The 17,318-nt window shown below is 34.6% G+C and overlaps 1 long non-coding RNA gene across 1 annotated transcript in view; it reads left to right on the top strand.

The window, feature by feature from the left end:
• The window catches only part of LOC147017858 (uncharacterized), a 129,495-nt gene extending 114,736 nt beyond the window's left edge, over nucleotides 1-14,759 (top strand). The window contains exon 3 of the long non-coding RNA XR_015062171.1: nucleotides 14,253-14,759. This is a non-coding gene — a long non-coding RNA (uncharacterized LOC147017858). The remainder of the gene's footprint in view (nucleotides 1-14,252) is intronic.
• Nucleotides 14,760-17,318: the final 2,559 nt, after the last annotated feature.

Raw genomic sequence — 17,318 nt, 5'->3', positions numbered from 1 at the left:
ACTTTCGGAGAGATTCAAATAGGTTTGTTGATTATTTATTTCAAAACTTTTTGTACCATTCGTATTCCAGTCTGTTCCAGTTATTGCATTTACCTTGAAGTAATCTTCTTTTTTAGTGGAGTTTGAGATAATAATAGTATCATCCAAATCATAGATACTATCAATTGCTTCCATACTTGTATTTATTTAGGAAAAAAAGATGTAAAACTTTTGAAACCCTGATCCAAGTATTCGAATTATTTTCTGTCGTTCTTGGGGGGACAACTGAGTTTTGCCTTTCTTAATTTCTTTTATTGCTTGTAATTTATGAGATTCCTTCTGGGCGTCTTTTATGCTCTTTACAGCACCTGCTACATTTCCCACAGCAGAAGCAGTTGAACCAATTAGATCTTTATGTTTTAGAATAGTTGAACCAATACCCATAAGAGTATCAATTATCCCATCTCCTCTAAATTGATGTCCAACACCCCTTTGTCTCTTAGGTTTATAGTATCCTCTACCAAGATACATACCTTCACCCTTGTAGTCTGGGGAAAGGAACATCCCATCCCCTGTAATTATTTTATATTTTCCCAACTCGCGTTTCCTCACAATAACCATCATATTTATTTATTGGAAAACTTCACGTAGGTGAATTCTGATGGATATAACTTCTCCATTAAAAGAAATCATACGATTATCTTGGTCGGTTATCCTAAAATTTACTCTGTGTATGGTTTTTCCTGACACAGGGAGATAAACCGAATTTTTGGGTTCCATATTGAATTTATAACCAATTGGGGTTGAGTATGCGCTGAATGAAAATATTGCATTTGTTTTTTTTCCATCATTATAAGCACCATCAATCAAATCACGGTGAATTAACACCGAATTTATTCCTGAGGATATTTGAATGACATTATCACTGTAAAACGTCCCATTAGTTTCAATCTTTTTTGAGGAGAAACCCAATAACTCTCTAAATGAATTATCAATTGTGAAATCAACCTTGTAGTTATTTTTAACTTTAATCGTTGATTTTGAAGTATGTTTTTGAATGTCTATAACAATATTTTTTGGTTCATCACCCTGTTCTTTCATAAGACGAGCAATTTCGGAAGATATTTGAGAAATCTCATATGCTCCGGGTGAGACCGTTATCGTTTTGTATCCACTTCCGGGATTATAACTAAACTTGTCATTTTTATCAGTTATATTAAATAAGGTATTATAAGTTTCCATGGACAATAAAGATGCCTCATATTCTTTTGTTGGGTTAAGTTGTAGTGGGTATGGGAATGAAGATGTGTGCTCGCTTGTTGTGAAATTAAAACTCAGGATTGTGCTTCTCATCTTATTTAATATGAGATAAAATGTCTTTATATTGAGATTTATTAATTATTTTCATGTTCATCAACTGGTCTAAAATGGCTGATGCTTCATTAAAACAATTGTTATTTCCAGCCTTCTTACTACCTAACAACAATAACAGTCTATTAACTAATTGCGATGGGTCATTTGGAAGAAAACTAATACCTGAACCAAGGATACTTAAAGCTTGAATAATGTGTTTCTCCTTCTCATTCTTCCTACTTTTACCAGAAAGAATAACCTTATAATTTAGAGTGTTCAGCAGATCAATATATACTCTATCATCATTATTTTTCATATCCAATGGTTTATCAATATACTTTGATTCATCCCTCACAGTTGAACCTTGTCTTCCATCTTTTGTGAGAAGAAACATTAATCTCGGAGTTAGTTTAACAGGGGGTTGAGCAGAACCTAAGAACCTTAATTCATCATTAAATATCAATACCTTTTCTTGAACAAGATGAAATATTGCTGGTTGTTCTGTTGGAATGAGTCCTGCTTTGGTTTTTGAATCCGCTGAATATTCATTGTTTTGAAGAGCATTCACAATATAATCAGGGGGTCGATTAATCTCTTCCAGTTATTGAAATAAACCTTCATCATCATATACCTTTAATTCTCCTAAATGCTCTAATTCTTCCTCCGTCATTTGATCAAAATCTTTTAACATTTGAAGTTTTTTAGGAGTATATTCTACTGTGGGAACTGTGGAAACATCTTTCATTTTTTCTTGGGAAGTTTTTAAAAGTGGTTTAAAAAATTTCTCTTGTTTTCTTTCAAATGCTTCTTCGCCCGTTAGTTTCTGTCTGCGTTTCTTCTTTATGTCTTCCTGCTGTTTTACAACTTTTGAAACCAACTCTTGATGTTCCTTAAATCTTCTTGCTCTTTCTTTTGCATCCATTTATTTATTGTAAAATATCATTTAATGAATTGTAAAGATCAACAGGGAAATTTTCCTTTTCTTCATCATTCAAGTAGATGTGTTCAAATAAATCCTTTTCTTTAAATATTTCATAAAATTCTTTATTAACATTGATGCGAGTTGTAATTTCTTCTTCACTAATACTTGCATCTCTGCTTTTCATACGTTTGCGTTGAGTTTCTTCATCAACATCAAAACCGAATGATAAAATCTTCACTCCGCTCAGATGTTTAATAATTTGTCTCGTTCCTTCTGGATTAGTTTCTAATATCCCAAGACCACCAGATTTTAGTTTCCTTAACTCACTCTTGCAATGTGAATATTTTGTTGTACCAAGAGAAACCTCCTCAAATATTTGACCTTCATTCCTCAATCGCATATGTTCCTCCACTGAAATATAGTGATAATCTTCACCTTTTACTTCTCCAGGTCTTATTGCTCTAGTTGTTGTTGATACAATGCGTATCACAGGGTGTTTTTTAAGTAAATTTACAATATTCTCATTTGTACTACACAAGAACCTTGATTTATGAAAGTTTTTTCCAGAAGCAGATTTACCCACAAGATTTACAATAATAGTTGTCATTTATATATGTAATTGTTTATAAAACAAAAAATATATCCCTTAATATCTCATCTTGTTTCACAACAATATATTTATATTTTTCAGTCGTGTGCTTCATGTAATCCTCAAATTTCTTTTTACTACATAATGTAGAACAATTATCTCTCCAAAAATTATTGATATCTATTGAATTTAACTTGAATAAAATAAAAGTATTAGCATTGTTTCTGATGGAACGACGAGGAAGTTGAAAGTACGATTGACTAAGATAAATACAATTACAAGAAGAATGTCTCCCTCTTGTGTAGTAGCTGTCCATTACCATTTGGTTTCTCTCATTAACACAATCATCAAAGATAACGAGGTTCTTTTTTGATTTATCCAAATCTTGGGGAGACGGTATGTCATCCGTATTATCACTAAGAATACAAGTTATAGGATTTGATTTCTTTTTACATCTCTGTGTATCACAAAATAGTTGAATTATATCTTCAATGTTATAATCATTTAGGTTTTTTTGACGTTTAAATAAACCGATTATATCTTCTTTTTGAAGACCAGCATTAAAACCTTGTGAGAGTAGTTGATACTCTGGTTGAAAACTCAACTTTGTGAAAATTATTAAATTATCATAATCTAAAAAGGTGGGAGTGAGGAGCATCTTTAAAAGTAAGCAGGTTTTTCCACATCCACTTGAACCAACTATGAGACATCTTAATGAATTTGGGAGATTTTTATGGTTGTTAAATTTTATCTTATTTTCCCAAATGGGTAAAAAATCATTCATTTATATATTTGGAAAACAGGTTATTTAATTTATTATTGGCTTTTTTAGAAACTCTATATTTTATCCTAAGTTCAGGTTTAATTTCAAGATAATCCATTATTTTATTTATACAATATCTTGTGTTGATATTTCCCTGAAAATTACATCCATGAATAATATATAACAACAATCCTTTGAACATTTCTCTTATACATTCAGTTTCTTCCCTTGTAAGGAAAGGTGTGTTATCACCCTCATACTTTACATTTATTTCTCTAATCAATCTTGTTAAGTAATTCATTTTTGGTGTAAATCTAAAAGAATTATTTTCCTTTTTATATTCTTTATTATCATTAATTGGAAGATAATCACAGAATATACATTGTTTATAGGCTTTTGACTCTGTGTTTAATCCCCGTCTTTCACACGCAGGACAATTCTCAAATTTGTCATATGGAGAATCAGGAAAGTCTTGCATATTTATAAAGTAAAACTTTACTCAAACTGAAATTCATCTATACTTTCAGTTGTATATTGACTCATATTTAATAATATTACCATCGATATCAATATACTTTTTTTCATTACCAGATTCAATGACAACATTTTTTATATTAAAGGTAATTTTAAAATGATCATTAACTACTATTGAACGAAATGTCATTTCACCTGATATATTAACATCCTTTATTTCATCAGGATTTACATCTTTAGGGTTGTTGAAAAAAATACAAATTTCTCCTTGCATATTACAGATGGTCTTATCTTTTCTTTCTAAAGCTTCATCCATAAGGTTTTTGTTTTTTGATACTTTTTCTTGTTTCATTGCTTTTTCTAGTTTTGAATATATTACCAGAAGGAGAGGAGAAACTTTTGTTAGAGATACTTTAATTGATGTTCTACCAGGTATACTAAAAGCCCTTCCACTGAAGGAAATTGAAGAACTCATATTATTTACCATAATAGTTTTTATCCAATAGTTGTTATATTTATCTTTGTTCAATTTTACGTCCTTGACATATTTCTCAGTATCTTTAACAAATGAAGAGATTGATTGAAACTTGTCTTTTGTGTCTTGAAACATTGTATTTATTAAGTGAAAAAGTTGGAGGATAAAATGGTTTTAAGCACAGATTCACCTGTAAAATAAACGAAATTTTCATCAAGAAAATTTTAGTTTAAGCAAAGATTTATTATATAAATATGGTGAATACAACATACTGCGATGTTTGTAATCACAAATATCAACATTATAGAAAACACCTCCGAACCAACAAACACACATTTAATCTATTTCATAAAATATCTCCTCTTGAGTTGGAAAAAAAACATTGTGATATCTGCTCAAAGGATGTTTTGAAGAGTAGTTATAATAGACATCTTCAATCACAAAAACACAAGAAAAATGAGTTTAAAGTAAAGGGAGACTATTATATTGAAAACACTGATGGGGCATTTAAAGGGCATATAAAAATAAGGATTTTTCAATTTGGAGAACCCGGTCCATCATCAATAGCTGAATCAATTGAAATAGTGAAACCTGATGTTGAAAGAGTTATTAAAAAGACATTAAAAGAAATGAAATGGGAGTGAAAATGTGGGAGTTGTGAAAATATGTTTTATATGGGAGTGAAAATGAATATGAAAAGACAAGATGAAGAACAAACTCCTTATATGAGAACAGATCTTCATTTTATAACATCATTTCAAGATTTTTTGAATAGTGGGGTTTATGAAGAACTATCAAAACAAGAGGAGGATGTTGATAATACAGTGGTAGGAAGTGGATTCAATATTAAAAAAATCATCTTTTTAGATATACACATTCTAAAATCAAACCCTCTTAAAGCTTCTTCTTATATTGAATTACCAAAAGAAATAAAACTAAAGAAGGCAGTTGTTAATATTAAGAACAATGATAATAAATGTTTTCTCTGGTCTGTTCTTGCTCACTTTCATCCACCAAAATGTAATTCAGAAAGAGTAAAACAATATATGAAATATGAGAATACCTTGGACATTAAAGATTTTAAATTCCCAATGCCACTAACAGATATTCCTAAATTTGAGAAAAAGAATAATCTTTCTATTAATGTATATGGATTAACGGATACAAACAAAGTTCAAATAATAAAAATTTCAAACAACTATAAAAATGAAGAAACACACATTGATCTTTTATATTTTAGTGTTGGAAATAATTCACATTACACATACATCAATAATTTATCAAGATTAATCTCTTCTCAGGTATTCAGAACAGCAAACAAAATATATCCTTGTAAGCGATGTCTTAATTCATTTCATACAAAAGAACGATTAGAACAACATTCAAAATATTGTAGTAATCATAAATCAGCTGTAATTACAATGCCTAAATCTGGTGAAAAGATTTCTTTTGAAGATTATAATAAATCTATCATGCACCCATTTGTGATATACGCTGATTTTGAATGTATCCTTAAAAAGATAAATACTGCTTCTCCTAATCCAAAAGAATCATATACAAATAAATATCAAAAACATATTCCTTGTGGTTTCTGTTATTATATCAAATCATCTGTTGGAGAAAAGTAAAACAAACTTGAACATTATAGTGGAAAAAAAGCTTCACAAGAGTTTGTAAAACGATTAGAAAAGGATTGTATAAGACTCACTAAATTAATGAAAGAAACAAATGAACCGATGAAATTAACTAAAGAAGAAAAATTAGAATTTAGAAAGAACAATATCTGTCATATTTGTGAGGGGGAAATTAAGGAGTCTAAAGTTAGGGATCATTGTCATCTTACTGGTAAATATAGAGGTCCCGCTCATTCCTGTTGTAATCTTAATTATAAATTACCTTCTTTTATTCCAGTCTTTCTTCACAACAGCGCCAACTATGATACACATCTATTTTTAAATGAACTTTCAAAAACACCACGGAATATTTCTGCCATAACAAACACAAGTCAAAAGTATATTTCATTTACAAAAATGATATTCACAAAACCTTTAACTCGTATTAGGTTTCTAGATTCTTACAAGTTTATGGGAACACCACTAGCCTACCTCGCATCAAATCTAAGCTCCACGGACTCTTTTCCAAATCTTAATTCATTCTTTCCAAAAGAGGAAATTCTCACTAAAGAGGAAATTCAGATTAAAGAGAGAATTCAAAGTGAAGAGGAAATTCGAATTAATGAGGAAATTAATGAAGAAATTCTAACTGAAGATGAAATTCTAATTATAAAGAAAATTCGAACAATGAATGAAATTCTAACTAAAGAGGAAATTCAGATTAAAGATGAAATTCTGATTAAAGAAGGAATTCTTATGAGAGAGGAAATTCAATCAAGGAATGAAATTCAAAGTAAAGAGAAAATTCTTACAAGGGAATTTATCCTTATGATTATATGGATTCATTTATGAGATTTAAAGAAACACAACTTCCATCAAAAGAAAGTTTCTATAATAACCTTTATGAAGAAGAGATAAGTGATAAGGAATATAAACACGCACAAGAAATATGGAAAATATTTAAGATAAAGAACCTTGGAGAATATCATGATTTATATCTAAAAACAGATGTTTTATTGTTAGCTGATGTGTTTGAAGCTTTTAGATCACTCTGTCATAATAAAAATTGTTATGGATTAGATCCTGCCCACTATTTCACAGCTCCTGGTTTAGCTTGGAGTGCAATGTTGAAAATGACAAAACAAGATATAGATTTAATCAGTGATGTTGATATGCTTTTGATGATTGAGAAGTCCAAGAGAGGTGGAATATCACAAGTATGTTCAAAAAGATATGCTAAAGCAAATAATAAATATCTTCCCAATTATGATAGTGAAAAAGATAGTAATTATTTGATGTATTTTGATGCTAATAATTTGTATGGATGGGCAATGTCTCAATCTCTGCCTTATGGTAAATTAGAGTGGATGGAAGAAAAGGATTATGAAAAGGCTTTGATGAATATTGTTATTTCTTCTCAAGAGGAATTGAATGACGAAGAAGAAGGTTATTATTTTGAAGTTGATTTGAGGTACCCGAGTGATCTTCATAATAAGCATAAAGACTTCCTTTTGCATGTGAGAAAGAAACCCCAAAGAAAGAATGGTTCAGTGATTATCATAAAAGTTTTAATATTAAAGGCAAATCAACAGAAAAGTTATTAACAACATTCTATGATAAAGAGGGATATGTTTTGCATCAGAGAAGCTTAAAACAGTTTTTGAGAGAAGGATTGAGATTGCTAAAATTCATAGAGTTTTAAAATTTAAACAAAGTCCTTGGGTGAAAAAGTATATTCAATTCAATACAGATATGAGAGCAAATACAAAAGTAAAATTTGAAGGGGACTTTTATAAATTAATGAATAATGCTGTATTTGGAAAGACTATGGAAAATGTTAGAAACAGGCAAAACATTAGATTCGCAACATCTTGGAAAGAAGCTTCGAGATTGATAAATAAACCAAGTTTTGAGAGAGAAGAGGTTTTTTCAGAGAACTTTTCTGCAATTCCTATGAAAAAGGAAAGTATTGTAATGGATAAACCAATTTATATTGGAACAGCAGTTCTTGATTTATCAAAGATATTGATGTGTGATTATTTGTATAATGACTTAAAGAAAGAGTATGGTGAAAATGTTTCATTGTTGTATGTGGACACTGATAGTTTTATCCTAGATATAAAAACTGATGATGTTTATAAAGATATGAAGAAAAATATTAGAGTATATGATACAAGTAATTTCAGCAAGAAGAGTGAGTTATTTTCCAAAAAGAATGAAAAGGTTATTGGTAAGTTTAAGGATGAGTTGGGTGGAAAAGTAATGAGTGAGTTTATTGGATTGAGAGCAAAGGCATATGCTTATAAGTCTGGTGATCAGATTGATAAGAGGTTAAAGGGAATAAAGAAATATGTAATAAAGAAATCAATAACTTTTAGAAATTATTATAATTGTTTGATGAATAAGAAAGAAGAATATAGGAAAATGAATACAATAAGAAGTTATAAACATAACATATATAGTGAAGAAGTAAATAAAAAGGCATTAGGAGCCTTTGATGATAAGAGATTTATTTTAGATAATGGAATAGATTGTGTTCCATATGGATATTGTATGATAGAGTGAATAGAATAGATTGTGTTTTAACGATGGGAAGATGGGTTAGGGTTTTTTAAGGGCTATCGCCGTGTTTTTTTTGCAATATATAAATGGTCAAACCAAGTATTAATCAAACTAAAGAGTGGAGAAAATCTTAGTCTTGGTATATAAATGGAAAACATAATGAATGTGAAAAATATCAAATAAGTCTAATTGAAAAAATAACTAAAACAAATAAGCAAATCAATTTAAAAAGTAGTAAGTTAGAGGATGTAAAGAAAAAAAATGAATATCCTTGAATGGACTGAAAACTTTGATGGTTATCAATTGAACAATGAAAAAACAATTTACTATTATCTCAAAATGATATGTGGCTCAGGAGGTGGTCAAACAAGATCATTAAGAGAAGTTTATCATTTCGTAATGGCACAAAAGGGGTATCTTAAAAAATATAAAGATTCAAATGTTTTGTTTTTCAATATTTTAGATGGGGATTATTGTGCAAAGAAAATTAAACTATTGAAGGAATTTGAGAATGAACAAATCTTTATAGGTTCAATGAGTGAGCTAAACAATATGCATCGGTTATTTGATAAAGAGTGTCCCGAGGCTTAGACGTTTCAGATATTTCTTTCGAATCACCTTTAACAAATCACATTACCACTTTAGTACTTGAACAAATCTTTATCTTATTGCATGGATTATTTGAAAAAAAAAAAGTGTCCCCAGGTTAAAAGGGGAGACAAATAAATATACCTTGGGATAAAAAGGGGGTTTATTTTTAGGGAAAAAAAAAATGAATCGCTGAAAATCCCCCATTCATTTACATGGGGAAAAGTGAGCCAGAACCAGTATATTCACCCTACTTACACGATATGGTTCCTAAAACTTGAAAATTTGACCTTGGGGTCAAATATGTTTGACCTCAGGCGCTAATCATGAAGGTCAAGGCCAATCGCCACCAAAAACTAATCAGCTGAGAGCCAGACCATATACTACATTCCCATAAAGTTTGGAGATGATTCGATTAAAATTACTCAAAAAATAAGGGTTTCGTCGACCTCCATGATTTACCGCAAAGTGACCTTGACCTTTGACCTTGGCCTTGACCTTTATGTGTGCTGAAGGGTATTGTAATAATACTACGATATGCGTACCTACAAGAGTTTCCGATGAGAATTGTGCTCGACAGAGTGATATAAAGGTGAAAAATCCAATGATTACAGACAAACAAACAAAAAAACTGACTAAGTAACAGATCTTGCAAAAACTTCGTTTTGGCAAGATAAAAAAAACTTACTAAGTAACAGATCTTGCAAAAACTTCGTTTTGGCAAGATAATAAATGAACTGAAGGATCTTTTATTTCCTTGTCGATTAAATGGGAGAATTCAAATCAAATGTTCTGAGCATTTTCAATCACAAATGGACAAAGAGCAGATGCTTATCACTATGCCTTACTTAGCAACTAAACAAGAGACGTGGGTACCCAGCAGATCATTCAGGGGGAAAAGAAATCCGGACTCGGCTTACCAAGGCAGAAGTCGTCGTGCGTCTACTAAAATAAACCAAAATGTGTGAGCATGGCTTGGTCTGACTCTTTGAATTAGCTCTCCACAGCTTGGCTCATTTCTGTTGTTAGTGCTTTGCCTCGTCACCGTGCACCCACCTGCAAATAGGTTCGAATACCAATCGATGTCACGTCGTCATTCCTGGGAAACAGGAACGACAAGAACTAGGAATGCCAAGAACCAGTCCGACTGAGCAGAACCAGCAGGAACAGTCCAGCTGTCACTAACCGCCATTGCAACTGTCATCAGGGCGGTCCTGCCGTCCTAATATAGGTGACCAGTGTGGGCAGAGCCTCAAGTAGGACTTCAGCCAAATCCAGCTTGCTTCTTGTATTGCCACATTCCTGCAAGAGACCTCCAACCATCCATTCTCGCGTTCATTCTCTCCCGACTATCGAACGAGATGCAACCTCCAATTAACACAGTCCTGGTTTATGACGCCATGTTTGGGGCACTGGACGAATGCCAGAAAGTGGCCATTTGCCGGAACAAACGAGTGGAAACATGAAGCACGCACAGAACGTTAACGGGAAATCATCACCTCTTTGTTTAGCCCGAAATGAAGAAGAGCTGGTTAGTGTCAATGGAGCCGCTGAACAGAGCGTCGATCACTGATGGAAAAAGGTGGGTTGTTGATCGTTTATGAAAAAAACAGGACACCTGAGGTAAACGATCCGAGACCACAGCCATGTTTGTTCATAAGAACAAACTGTTTGGGAAAAGCTTGTGGTGTGATTAATGACTCAACTGTCCTGTAAGTTCAATGTGAAAATGATAACCAAAATATAGAGTATCAATAAATCGTGTATTTCCAAGCAAATGTGAACAGCATCGAAAGGGAGGGTTTGATGCAGTAATGTGTCCCATTTCTCAAAGTCGCAATATTTGCTCGATTACGCTCACTCATACTTCTCCTTTTCAAACTGAAACATTACTTCGTCAAACACCTCACTTTTGACACTACTCCCCTGCGGGGCTGGTGCTTCGCCTTCCTTTCATATGATCATTTCTTTAACCAAATTGAGTCGTCAAATGGAGATCCTGCAAATATTTGTTTATGTTTTATTTTCAGGAATAACTTAATTTATTCATCAGTTTAAAAAAGGTGACAGTAGCCCGTTAAAAGCATCAACCCCATCTTTATTAATACTTATACTTTAAACCAATAAAGTAATGTATTTATTTTATCACTCATTAAATAGCGTTCATCATAAAATGCTGTTAGAGCTTTCTTACTCACAGTCTCTGAGAATATTTCATGTTTATGATTTTGAAGAAGATTCATCTCTCTTTTAACATAATTTCCCTTCCATATACATTCAAGGTGATGTTGAAAGTTCATGGTCTCTTTTAATACACTCTTCTTCAGACCTTTACATTTATTTTCACATTTGAATTCATTTAATCCTCACGTTAAGTATTTACTGTATAAGCATATGCCTTCCATCTAACACCTACAAATTCACTTAGTATCTTTTCACCTAATTCATCTTTAAATTTACCAATAACCTTTTTATTCCTATTTGAAAAGAGAGGGTTATTAGGATCATAATTACTTGTATCACAAATATCTTCAACTTCTTTCATATTCTTATAAACATCATCTGTTGTTATCTCGAGTATGAAGCTATCTGTATCCATACAGGCCGACAGCAATACAATATTCTCACCATTTCTTTTCTTTAGATTATAATAAAAGTATTCATTCATGAAATACTTTGAAAGATCTAAAACAGATGTTCCCACATGAATTGCTTTATCCATCTTTATACTCTCTTTATTCAAATTAACAACACAAAAATTATCTGCAAATATTTCTACTCTTTTAAAACTTGGTTTATTCATCAACTTCTCCACCTGCTCCCAAATCGTCGCAAGTCTTACAATTTGTCTATTCCATATATTTTCCATTGTTTTACCAAATACAGAATTATTCATCAACTTGTAAAAGTCCTTCTCAAAATCATTATTAGCCTTTGTTCTCATACTCGTATTATAATCAATATATTTACCAATGACTTTAACTAAACTTTAGTGCTCTTTGTACCTTTTTAACTTGTAGTCCTGCTTCTTTAAATTGCTTTAGATTTCTTTGATGTAAAACATACTTCTCTTTATCAAACAATGTTGTTAATAATTTAATTGTAGGAATATATTTAAACTCATTTCAAGAACTGAAGAAATGTTGTTGATAACCACCAAATAACTCTTGATCGGGGACCTCTTTTTCAACTCCATACAGAAGGTCTCCATGTTTGTTGTAAAGTTTTCTCAGACAGTTGAAATCTCTATCAAAATAATACACATAATCCCGTTTATCTAAATCTTCTTTACTTGTGGAGATATCATCTCAGATAGATTTGTACTTGTATTATATTCTTTCATCCATTTAAAATTACCATCGGGTTGAGATTCAGACATTGCCCAGCCTTCAAGTTATTAGCATCAAAGTACATGAAGTAAGATGTGGGCTTATCAGGTAAGAAGTCTGGAAGATATTTATTTGCCTTAGCATATCTCTTTGAACAAACTTGTGAAATTCCTCCTCTTTTAGGCTTCTCAATCAAGAGCATATCTACATTCCAGAGAAAATCAAGGGGTTGTTTAGTTATTTTTAACAAAGCACTCCAGGATAGTCCATGAGATGTATAATAATGGATTGATCAAGTCCATAGGAATCTTTTTTATAACAAACTTCGTTATTATGTTTGGACTTCTGGTGCACGGTTTTGAAGAAGGAAGCCATCTTGTGTGAATGCTCATCGCCAAAATTTGCATTGAATTAGGGATATAAAGTGATCTCCGGCGGATAGACTCTGCTGACTGACGCAACTGCACGGATGGAGAGTTCTCACAGATTTCCTTGTGGTCTCAGACCATTCGTGGTGAAATTTTTTTTTCTCCGACTTTAAGGGGATTGCCGGTCCTGGTAACACCATCGACCTCCAGAAGCTGGTCGGTGAGTCTCTTTGGATTCATACAAATATGATTTATTGATGTTAGTTTGTAATTTAGTTACTCTTGAGTGAATTGTCAAAAGGTTGTAAGAGGCTGCAAAATACAATCCAAACCATGTGATCTCAGTGTTTGAAAGACATTGTACACTGAATGGTGAAATCAGTCCATTACCATTATGTGCCAAACCCTGTTAGAGACGAGTCTTTGAACTTATATCAGAGGCTGACTCATGTCACCAAGTTTTGTATGTGTTGCATATCGTGTGTATTGCTTCATAGTAAAGAGTTATGGCTCTGTTTAATATATGTGAACAAGGTTGGCAATGCTGGCATCGAGTTTAAAGTAATGGACACTACGTTTCTTTTATAATAATGGCAATCATATGTAATATTGCTTTACTCAAGATGTGTCAGTTGATGATCGTTTTTGTGACTCGAGGTGCTTTTTGCACCAGGGATCCAGTTTGTTGTGGTTATGTTGATTGCCATGGTTCAGACATCATTCCTCCATGCTGAGATACATAACAAATCTTGGTTGATGGATGTGTGTGTGAAGTACAGTCACCATATCATGTATTGTATAACATGGAATTAGGGGTTTCTGATTTGGGTGATATAATTCGTTGATTACTTAATGTTACATGGACTGATAATATCCCAAACATCACTAGCGCATGTAATGACTTCAGGTAACAGGTGACGTTACATTGTGACAGTTTAGTGGCAGCACTGGCTATTCTATGCATATCACGAAATGGATGTTTCCGTTTCCTTTATAGGATGGTTTAGAGCCTGATGTGCCATCCATGTGATAGCACTGTGCTCTGCAGATGATTAAGCTGTTTTGACACTGTATTGGCTCGGAAAACTTGTGGTCATACAGTACGCTAGGTTGTGCCATTTAAGCCATTACATTGGATTGTGACCGTAACCAGAACAAGGAGTGTGGTGAACAGGCAGGTGCAAGTGTAATAAACACAGTTTATCCAATTCATCGTTGTCTGTTTCTCTTTAACTAGAGCCCACAAGTGACTCGGTTACCCCTGATGACAAAGAACCAACTTCACCCCGCCATACATTGGTTGCTCTACACGTCGAATCTGATGCCCTGCTGTTGTCCCGGAGATTACATTGTGGAAGAAAAAGTAATTATATTCATGTACTTTCAATTATAGTTGTTGCAGGTGCTTTATAAATTTCATTTTTATGCTATAAGTCGAATCGGCTGTCAGTTATGTTTCCTTTTACCCAAGAGTCTTTTGACCTATATATTGATCAAAGGAATGTCTTGCTATGAAACAAGGTGACTTGGTTGATAACACTTCAACTTTTGCCATGATTATGTCATTCTCTTTCACCAAGTGGACATGTATTGCAGTTTGAGTTATTTTGCCTAATGCTTATCAACCCCCTCCACTCCTACAAAAGCATATACATGCCAGGAAATGTAATCTTAGCTTAGTGCAAATCATTGTGGATATTTACCATCTCAGTGATTTGGACTCCGTGGTACCATGAAATAAATGTTCTCTGATCAAATGTACTTTTCGTTGTGGACAGTGACTTAATTGTTTCTTACAAATCTGAGTAACAGGATTTACAGCAGGTCGGTTAACAACAAAATTCCACAACAATTGGTGCCGTGAACTCGGATGTACTAAATCTCTGGAGGCAGTCCATGGTTCGGAGGGATGGCGAATGCCAACGAGATGCCATCCCTGGCGGCGGGCCTGTTCTAAGCGGGTAACATCCATCGACAAATGAAAGTACATGTCAGAGAATTTTTATTGATTCTCCGAGGATCCTGGAGAATCAATATCCTGAATCCTGGAGATCCTGGAGAATCAAGCCGAGGATCCTGCGGTTTGAGACGGCTTAAGCCTTCGGGGCTGAACAGAGATCAGGGATCTCTTCACGGGAAGCTCTAGTCTTCGCCGTACCTTGAGCGAGTGCGGTACTAGGCTCACGGTGCTGTACTGGGTACAGCAGAGGCATTGAGGAAAAGGCCAAGCCCCTCTGGCCAAAAGGAGGAGGGTTGGAATACCACCTCCGCAAAGAGAGGGGTTCGAGACCCAGCTCGCTGTGTAGTGTGATTGTTATGTGTTATGTGGATTGAGGTTATGAAGTGCATATTATGTGGTATTTGTGACCTGGGAACAGTTTGAAAGATGGGAAATGCTGTTGGAAAGAGTGATGAGATTGTGTATACCGAAGCAACCTGCCCCAGGCCATGGAGAGGAACGTGCGCGAGATATACGTTTGATAAATACGGACCTGATTTTGTGAGAGACATTGCAAATTAGTGCATTTGGACTATGAACAGTAAATTGCCTTTCCCTGAGAATGGTAAGTTTGATCGGGATTGTTTGAATCACCTGAGGAAAGTTCTGGAGGGAAATGAAGAGGATCAACGAGGAGCCAGAGGAGTACTTAAAGAGGAGATTAAGGAAAGCATGGAGAGAAGGGAGTGCAGACACAACGCAAAGAGAGGGCTCCTCTTGGTGACAGGGTCGGAGTGTAGACTCGATCCAGAAGGTCCACGTTGGAGGCTGTAAAGGAAGGAAATGAAGAGGCACTGTTAGGTACATTCCCATTGTGAGATGACCCGGGGGCCAGAGGCGTGCAAGCAATATATCGAACAGCGTGATGCTGAGACGGAGGCTAAACTGAGTTCCGCCACAGGTAAACGGGCAAGGTAAACGAGCTTGTGACTACAATGAAGGACTTTCTTATTTAATTACTCCTGTTATTTAATGTAACGACGTGAAACCTCACAACAGCACACCAATGTGCTTTGACCTGTGTTGTAGTGATGGACAAGTGATACACGTGATAATGTTTGCATGTGATATTGTTGTGGGCCGGGGGTCGGTGGCGAGGACGATCGCTAGACGGAGCAGTTGGGCTGTCTCCCACCGAACACCGGAATGGAAGGTCGTCACCCCGGATAACTCCGGAGTCGACGAGTAGCTTAAATGACTGTGGTCGCCAATATTTCCATGGCGTGAGGTAGGGTCCACTTGTCTAATTCCAATTTACCTAAGTACCCACGCCGTCTAACTACCGGGGAAGCCACACCCTCGGCCGACTTTGTCCGCACTGAATTTATTCGTGTCGCGCTGAAGAACAATTGCTCGATTTGTATTTAAAACCAAACTGGCTACGGATTGCGGCAGACTTCGCTCGGTCTTTCATCAAACCCAGTCTGTAGCTGGGGTATATCCCCAACGGGCAAGACACAGGGGTACTTTGATATCGTGATCTGAGGCACGTGACCCGAGACCTGTGCCGAACGAGCCGGCGATATAACCCGTGAAACGGCAGTGCTGTTAAGCGCTCCCCAATCAACAACAATTTAACCAACACACATACACTTGCCATCTAATCACGTTCTCTGACCTTTTAAATACAAATCCATTCCTTCATCAAAACAAATAAATACAGTTTAAACCTCTCTCTTAAAACGGTGTACGAAATTTGTCAAATCATTTGTCAAAGTTGAGTCATCAGGCGAATAGCATTTAAATTGCAGCTCAAAACACTCCGTCCACACATGTAGCGATCTCGGTAGAACCTTCCCCATCTTTTCCCAAATATCGCTGTTGTGGGGGAGGCATGGGATATTTAAACTGCTGTTAGCATCATGACATGATACCTGCTGTGAGCTCCCAGCTGGTCCCACTTTCTGTTGATTGGCTACTTCTGATGGTCATAAGGTTAAAACTCCACCTTTTCAGTGCATTATTCATCCAATCTCGCTTAAACAGCTTTATGGTCTATCATTGTGACAATAAAAATAATTTATTTTAATCAAATCAAACGATTCATGAATAAATTTGAGAAATAGAGGCACAAATAAAGCAACCAGAGATGTTTTTTTTTTGCTTTCTGATATTCGTGCTGGCAGCTGACCTTGGCAGACAAATGTGCCAAGGAGTGTTCGTGTGATACGCCTTGCACGACTGTGTGTTCAAAGAGCACCAGACAGCCAGTCCGCACTTGTCTACGGAGGACTCAGACGAAGAGCCATCAACATAACATTCACAGACTAATGAAGACAGCATACCTACTTTAACGTCCATCCG

This window comes from Eptatretus burgeri, chromosome 10 (genome assembly GCF_056783735.1).
Source record: "Eptatretus burgeri isolate ZD-2024b chromosome 10, Ebu_testis_v1, whole genome shotgun sequence".
NCBI lineage: Eukaryota > Metazoa > Chordata > Myxini > Myxiniformes > Myxinidae > Eptatretus > Eptatretus burgeri.
This window is presented reverse-complemented; position numbering and strand designations above follow the sequence as displayed.